The following is a 7,505-nucleotide window of genomic DNA, read 5'->3' as shown; positions in this document are numbered from 1 at the left end:
GAACGGCGTGAACCTGGGAGGCGGAACTTGGAGTGAGCCAAGATCGCGCCACTGCACTCCAGCCTGGGCCACAGAGCAAGACTGTCTCAAAAAAAAAAAAAAAAAAAAAAAAAAAAAAAAAAAATCCCCGCGATAATTCCAGTTTGCAGCAAAGTCTGGAAACCACTCAACAATGGTGCAGTATTTATATTCTTGTACTTATTTTATTAAAGTGGAAACTGAGTCAGAGAAGTAACTTGCCAAGGTCAAGGAGCTGAGACATGATTCCAGGTGTTCTGATTTTTGAGCGGTTCCTCGACCATTGCAATGACTACTTCCTGTATGAAAGCATTCATACATTCAAAAGTATCTCAGAGAAATAATAAATTGCTACATCACTGACCTTTAGTGTCATTCCAAAGTTTAAATTCCATGAGTACCAAGGGTATGTGAGGAAGTAATAGCTCTAGCAAATGATTTTGTTCTCCAAATGAAAAACGAATAACTTCTAAGAGTCCCATTCTGTGAGCTGAGGACCCCTAGTGGGCGTTGTAATAACTCCTCTTCTGAAAATAATTTTTCAGATGCATGTATATGCTGTTGTGATTAACAAAATACAGTTTCATTTAAAGTACTGCGAAAGTTACAAGGACTTTTAGTTATGCATTTTTTTCAATGAAAAGATTTCCGAAATATCACTAACTGGAAAGAGCCAGATGTCCTGATATTACTCAAAAAAGGCTGTGAACTCCTGCTTTAGACAATCAATCATCTTCAGGGCAGCCATTCTCTTTTTGACAAGTGGCACCCAGAACAGTTGGACCTATTGAAAATAACAGAATTGTCCTTTAGAACTCAACCAGTAACAGAACTGTATTGATTACGAATAATGCACCTATTTTTATCACAATAGATTTTAGAAAAAAAGGCATCAACCTACAAATGAGCATTTTTAACTCTTGACCAAATACCAAGTGGCAGTCAGCATAAAGTAGAACTAAATGATACAATGTGCACGTTCTTCATGTTGAAACTCTGGCATTCACTGGCTGTCTGTAGAAACTGCAAAGCTTACATGTGATGCCAGGCCCCACTTCAACAAAATTTTTAACCCACCGTTTAAGAAATTCACACACACACACCCCTCAGGAGTAATATCATGGCCTGCCTCATAGATCATATGCATAAATTCTTTTATTCCTCTGAATACAGTGCCATCATCTCTCTTGGACTGCCTGATTTCCAGTCCTAATCAGCTGATGCAGCAGTCAGGCAAATAACATTTCTTTAATAAAAGATCATGATCTATAATGTATAATTTTTTTCTTACCGTTTTTCGCCCCAACACTTAAAACTATTTCAGTCGGCACTTAAAGTGTCAGACAGGGGAAGGCAAGAATTTCAGAAAACATTGGGCAGAGGAGGGCAATATATCTTGATTTAGATTCTCCCTCTCAGTATCAAAGGATAATTAGTGAGAAAGACAACAAATGCCTTCCTCGCAGTTGCAATCAGTTAAAACCAGGTAACAAATTTGTACATCAATATGTTTGTAAAGATACATATGCATGAATACATGAAACACACAAAAATGACTTAGTATTCAATCTCAGATACACAAATATACTTAAGAAAGAGAAGTTTTATTAGGGCAATTTCACTTTATTTTTCCATACAGCAAAGTCAACTACTGCAGTAATAATAAAATAAGCATAAAACAAATTGCAGCCCAAGACAAAATACATAATTTTAAGCAACTACAAGCAGAAAGTAAGTTGTGATTACATAATAGTAAAACCAAGCACATTTGTCCTTTCAGCAGATGAAAGTGGTAGGGTTGCTGATAAGTGCAACATTTTTAACCAGCTGGAGTGAAGGCTGGATACACTAATTCTTTTAACAAGTGCCCATTATCACATTTTGCATTTTTGAGTGCTTCTGAGTTGAAAATTAAAGCCGTGAAATTTGAACTGCGTTTTATTTTTCACCTGCTGAAAGAACAGGATCCTACAGCAATTAAAAAACAATCACATAACAACTATAGCTACAGTGTGCTGTTTGGTTTGCCTGTTTATGATTTAAATTTGTGAAAGTCAATACTTGTTTTGAGGATTTTTTTGTGAACAATAAACCACTGAAATTGGCAGAAACTGATCTGAATAATATATGTTCTTAGTATAGTTCTTTCTCTCTTTTTTTTGTTGAAGTTTTAAACATGCAGTAGTTTTGAAAAATGTAAGGAATATCTGATCCATGATTTCACCTTAATGGTAGAAGTACCTGCTATTTTTGGTAATGATCTTCAGGCAGATTTGGCCCCATGGAGCTTTTGTCAGTCATGAGGGTTTGAAAGGATGGCATATCTTTCCAGCTGAAAAAATCCTGGCAAACTACAAGCTGTCCACAAGAAAGCAAAGCAACATGTTTGAAGGGGTATGGAGTGCTAACTCTGTGCCACTTTTGCAAGCAATTTTGCTCAGTCTGTCATTGTATTAGCCTTAACAAAACTCCTTGTAATTATAGACGTTTTTATTCAAAATAAGATCTTACTATTATACAGGTTTCTCTCTTTTGACTATATACAGAAGTGCAAAAAGTCAACCTTCTCTCTAGACGTTCCAACATGCTAAATTGCAGCATAATCAACCCTCAAGAGTTTGCACACACGCTATAATTTTCATTACGTAAACTTTGAGTATTTGGATTATCAACAAAAAGTCCCTTGTTCTATTTATTGATTATGCAGCTTATTTATAACAAGGCCTGATACTCAGGGATTTCAAAAATATTAAACAATATTTTAACATTTGAAATGGATACAGTAGAAAATAAATTTTATTCTAATATCTAGGATCTAGATCTTCTTATAATAACTAATTACAAACAAAATAAATCATCAAAATATTACTCAATTGTCTGCCAGGATTGTTGCGATGGCAACAACTTAACTTCTTACTTAGCAATGATTATATATTTATAAGATATCCATATAAAAGATCTTTGTTCTTTTAATGAAAACTAGACAAGAACTAACAATGACTGACATTCTTACACTGTAATATTAAATCAGTAAAATATAAATCATTTAGTTAACAATACGAATATTCATATGACACTACATGTAATTCAAAACTGAGTATGTTATGAAGGAAAAACTACTTTTTTTTGTATTTTGAAAAATTCATCGGTAAAATCTAATAAAACAATAGTCTATAAACTGAAATGGTATTCAATTGTTAATAGAAAATGAAAATCTAATAAATGTAGGAAATGAAAAACTACATTTTAACAAGAAAAATAAGTAATATTCTATAATGTAACTAACTACAATAACATGTGAAGTCACCATTACTTTCTTAACACGATTGAAATTACATTGGTATGGGTTCCAACCCGTAATGTAATAATCTAAGGCTTTAATAGATGTACAGTACAATCAGTAAAATCAACACATCAGTCTTATATTAGAAAGCATCTCTCTCAAGCATAAAAACTTGCAGTAAACTTGGAAGTATGGAAAGTTCTATAACTGAACTTTCACTTCTCCCATTCCATACTATAACTACCAGTGACCTGGCCCCTACTTCAGCAATTTTTAGAACTGCTGAACAGAGCAAAAATATCCTTTACTAGCTGCAACATCCAAACCTCAAAAAAAGGAATTCCTTTGGATGATTCCATTCTTAAAAACTGAATGCACATCTATTTTTTTAAATTTTGTAAAAGGCGTTCTAAGGCTATAAGCAGTTAATCTGAACAAAACAAAAATCACATATAAAATTCACCCATGTACTTAACCCACCCAATTACTAGGTTAATTAAACATTTCCCATTTTCATATTTTGGTTTATCATGCATCTGATGACAGTGCTGCTTTCCTTCTTTGTTTAGAGTCACTATTTTGAATGTGACTGTGATGAAGCATTTAAGCAAACGTGAAACCATTTTTGCAAAGCATTTATAGTCTTTTGACTTTTGACAGAGGCTATAAATAGAAGCAAAATAATTTCCTCAAACATTTTTTGTTACTGTGTCTCAGAAATGGCAATCCCTTTTGAATAACAAGTTATACAGTATCATATGCATAAATATTACACTACAATGCATTAAAATAATTTTATATGTATCTATTATATATATATCTCCAGTATGTGTGAGTTTATCTGTATTGAGTTTGTGTTGTGCTGTCTATTGTTACTGTAAAGTTAAATTGGCCATTTCTGAGACAGCTTTGGTTTCAAAAAAAAAAAAAAAAAAAAAAAAGAATGGTGCCCTTTGACTGATTAGTACTAGCAAATATGCAACAACAAAATGTGGCTCTGAAAACAATAACACTGAAGAAATAATACTCTAATTTGATGTACAGTCTATGGCACTTCATGAGAATCCTTAACAACATGGTACTTAAAGCCATGATGTGCTTTAAAATATACACAGTTGTGGTTTTGCTTGGCACATTCATCTCTGTCAGATCCCTCCCTCACCACGTCTTACAATCTATTACATTAAAAATATTACTCTTAAACAAAAATGACTGTGCATGCACGCTCTCATCTATAATGGCAATTTTAAATACAAGGTGCACCTTTGTTATTTGTAAACCTTGAAAGAAATAAACTTATTTTTAAAAAATTATATCTTGGTCTACAGACGTACCAATACATAATAGAATCATGGTTACACCATAGTCTGTCTTTTCAAGATGGCATGAATATATAGGAAACTAATTAGGTATGCATCTTTGAATGCATAACTCTGTGCTAGAAAAGAAAGACAATGTTGTTCTTTTAGACAGGAATATCACCTCAGCACAAATATCAATTAAATGTACAAAGTGTATAGGCAACAGTGTGCAGTGGATTTCCATGTTGTCTTTTCTTCTGGTTAACATGCAATATGTGGATGTCTTGTGGCTGAGGAACTTTTGTGTATGTTGCTTGACGATATATACAATATGGCTAATGACCTCGTCCTTTATTCTAACCAAGCACACTGTCCTTTCCTCTTTAGCATGATCTACAAGGGAAAAAGAGATAAGCTTTGTTAGAACAGATAATATCTAAAAGCATTTTCTAATATACATTTAATATGAAAATTTTCTTTTTGATTAACCAGTATATTCACGTTATTATATCTTCAAATAAAAACAACCATTTTACAAGAGTAGACAGATAAAAATTTGTCTATCATCTCTACACAAATGAAATAACATGTACAATTTAATAAAACTGTAGAATGTGCTCAAAAATTTACCAATCCTAAAAGTATAAAATACATTTGCAGAATTAAGGGGCCTAATATACAGAGCTCTTTTTTAGCACAATTGTTGTAGCGCAGAATTTAAACTTACTTTTCTGAAGTTTAATAAGGTTTCAAGAGTAAAGGTCTGGTATACAAAATTAAAATTCATCTAATATGTTCTATTAAACAAGATTTATTCTTTTTGGGTGCTTGATTAGCATAATGCATGTTTGAAAAAAAAAAGAATGATTCTTTAAGTGATGGCTTTGGATAATTCAGTTTGTTGAACTTTTTTCTCCTAAAACTAAGAAAATAAAAATCATTCTTTTAGAATTACAGAATTATTACTCATGAATTAAGTTGTAATAGACATTACAATGTACTTGTAGATTAACAGTTCCAGTTTTTACATGAAATTTATCCTCAGCAGGGAATCTTTACATATATTAAAAGTATGCTTCACAAGACAACCTTGAAAATGAAAGAAATCATAATCTAGTGACTCAAAAACCAGTTTAAATGTTGCAACTCCTCATGAAGATGAGCAATCATTTGTTAAATGAACAGACCATTAAAAGCTTAGCTTTGATACAGACAAAACTACTGGTTTGCTAATTATTTTTAGAAATTTTTTTTAACCTGGATTATTGCTAAGAAACAGAATATAGTTAAATATATACATGCCAAACACACCTAATTGACTATAAGAGCTTGAAACAGATTTTTTTGGCATGTCAAAAAAACTCTTCTTCTAAACCTACAACACTACGAAGTAATGCCTCCTCTTCTACAAATGTGGCTATTCAGAATCTGAACCTTTTTATCAGAACTGCTTTGAGAAAACTTATGAAATAGACAAAAATCAATTTTAATAATTCACGATTGCAGCATGTCTTTGGCAGTACTTCTCCAGTTGAGCCTATCATTTCTTTCTTAAATGGCTACTGAATTCTGCCTATTTTCCTTTCTTGCATGGGCTTTGACTTTGTCCATGACTTTGTCCAGCTTTGCTACAGATTAACATCACAAGAGTTTCTGAGTTGGTTCTCAGCCACCATCGTTTCCCAACTTGGCACACTGTCCTTCTTTTACAAGGCCTTTACACCTCCATTGTCTTTAGAACAACACCTTCATTCTCCACATTCATTTGTTTACGGATCCTGTTGGGAACAGTTGCTCCTTCATCTTTGCTCTAAGAAATTTCTTCAAACCTCTCTTATTTTACTATATTATCCTGAAATTCCTTACATCTTTATCTTGTTGTCTATTTACCTTTATCTCCTTGCCATGGTAACTAACACAAAGTAGCACCAAAAACTCATTTGTAAATATGTTAATAAACAAATAAAGGAAGCAACAAAGAATGGTCACCCATCTTAACCAATTTCAGTTTTAAATGTAATGTCTCTTTCTAAATATAAAAATAAATACCTAACAAGCATCTGAGCACATGTTATAACTTGAATGCATGCATACTGGACAAAACATATTCCTATGGATGAAAAATGGGCACCTTTTTAAGTATTTAAGACAGTGTTTTTAAAGACAAAATACGAAACTTTTTAAAGACAAAATACAAGACTTTCAAACCATTTTTAAAATGTTGCAATGGCAACATTTTCAGAATTATATGATCCTCTGAGGTAACTACTTTAAAATACCTAAGATTCATTTGAATACGTAGATTTGTGTGTACACATATATTTGATTATGTGTATATATTTATTTAAAGTCAGACTCATTACAATTTTTTTTTTTTTGAGACAGGTCTTGCTCTGTTGCCCAGGCTGGAGTGCAGTGGTGCAGTCACAGCTCATTGCAGCCTCAACCTCCTGGGCTGAAGTGATCCTCCCACTTTAGCCTCCCTAGTAGCTGGAACTACAGAGTGTGCTACCATACCCAGCTGATTTTTTTGTATTTTTTGTAGGACAGGGTTTGACCATGTTGCCCAGGCTAGTCTTAAATTCCTGGGCTCAAGCAATCCACCCACCTTGGCCTCCCAAAGTGCTTGGAATACAAGTGTGAGCCACCATGCTTAGCCAAACTCATTACATTCTAATGCCTCTGTGTATGGTGGTGCATGGGATGAAGTAAGTACATAGTCCCATTTAAGGTTTAGCCAAAGAATGAAAAAAAAAAAAGTGATAATCTACACCAGAGGTCAGCCAAACTACTGCCTGTGGGCCAAATGTGATGTACTGCCTGTTTTTGTAAATAAAGTTTTATTGGAACACAGCCACACCCATTTGTTTACATGTGGTCTCTGGCTGCTTTCATGATACAAT

At 33.3% G+C, this 7,505-nt stretch overlaps 1 protein-coding gene across 44 annotated transcripts in view; it reads right to left on the bottom strand.

The window, feature by feature from the left end:
* Positions 1-1,603: 1,603 nt before the first annotated feature.
* Positions 1,604-7,505, bottom strand: part of MBNL1 (muscleblind like splicing regulator 1) — a 221,611-nt gene continuing 215,709 nt past the window's right edge. For all 44 annotated transcript variants that reach the window (XR_008652055.2, XM_055248718.2, XM_055248720.2 and 41 more), the window contains one exon: positions 1,604-4,995. The gene's annotated coding sequence lies outside the window, so the exon portion shown is untranslated. The remainder of the gene's footprint in view (positions 4,996-7,505) is intronic.

Source organism: Symphalangus syndactylus, chromosome 17, assembly GCF_028878055.3.
Source record: "Symphalangus syndactylus isolate Jambi chromosome 17, NHGRI_mSymSyn1-v2.1_pri, whole genome shotgun sequence".
Classification (NCBI taxonomy): domain Eukaryota; kingdom Metazoa; phylum Chordata; class Mammalia; order Primates; family Hylobatidae; genus Symphalangus; species Symphalangus syndactylus.
The sequence above is the reverse complement of the archived record's forward strand: the minus strand, read 5'-3'. Positions and strand labels throughout refer to the sequence as shown.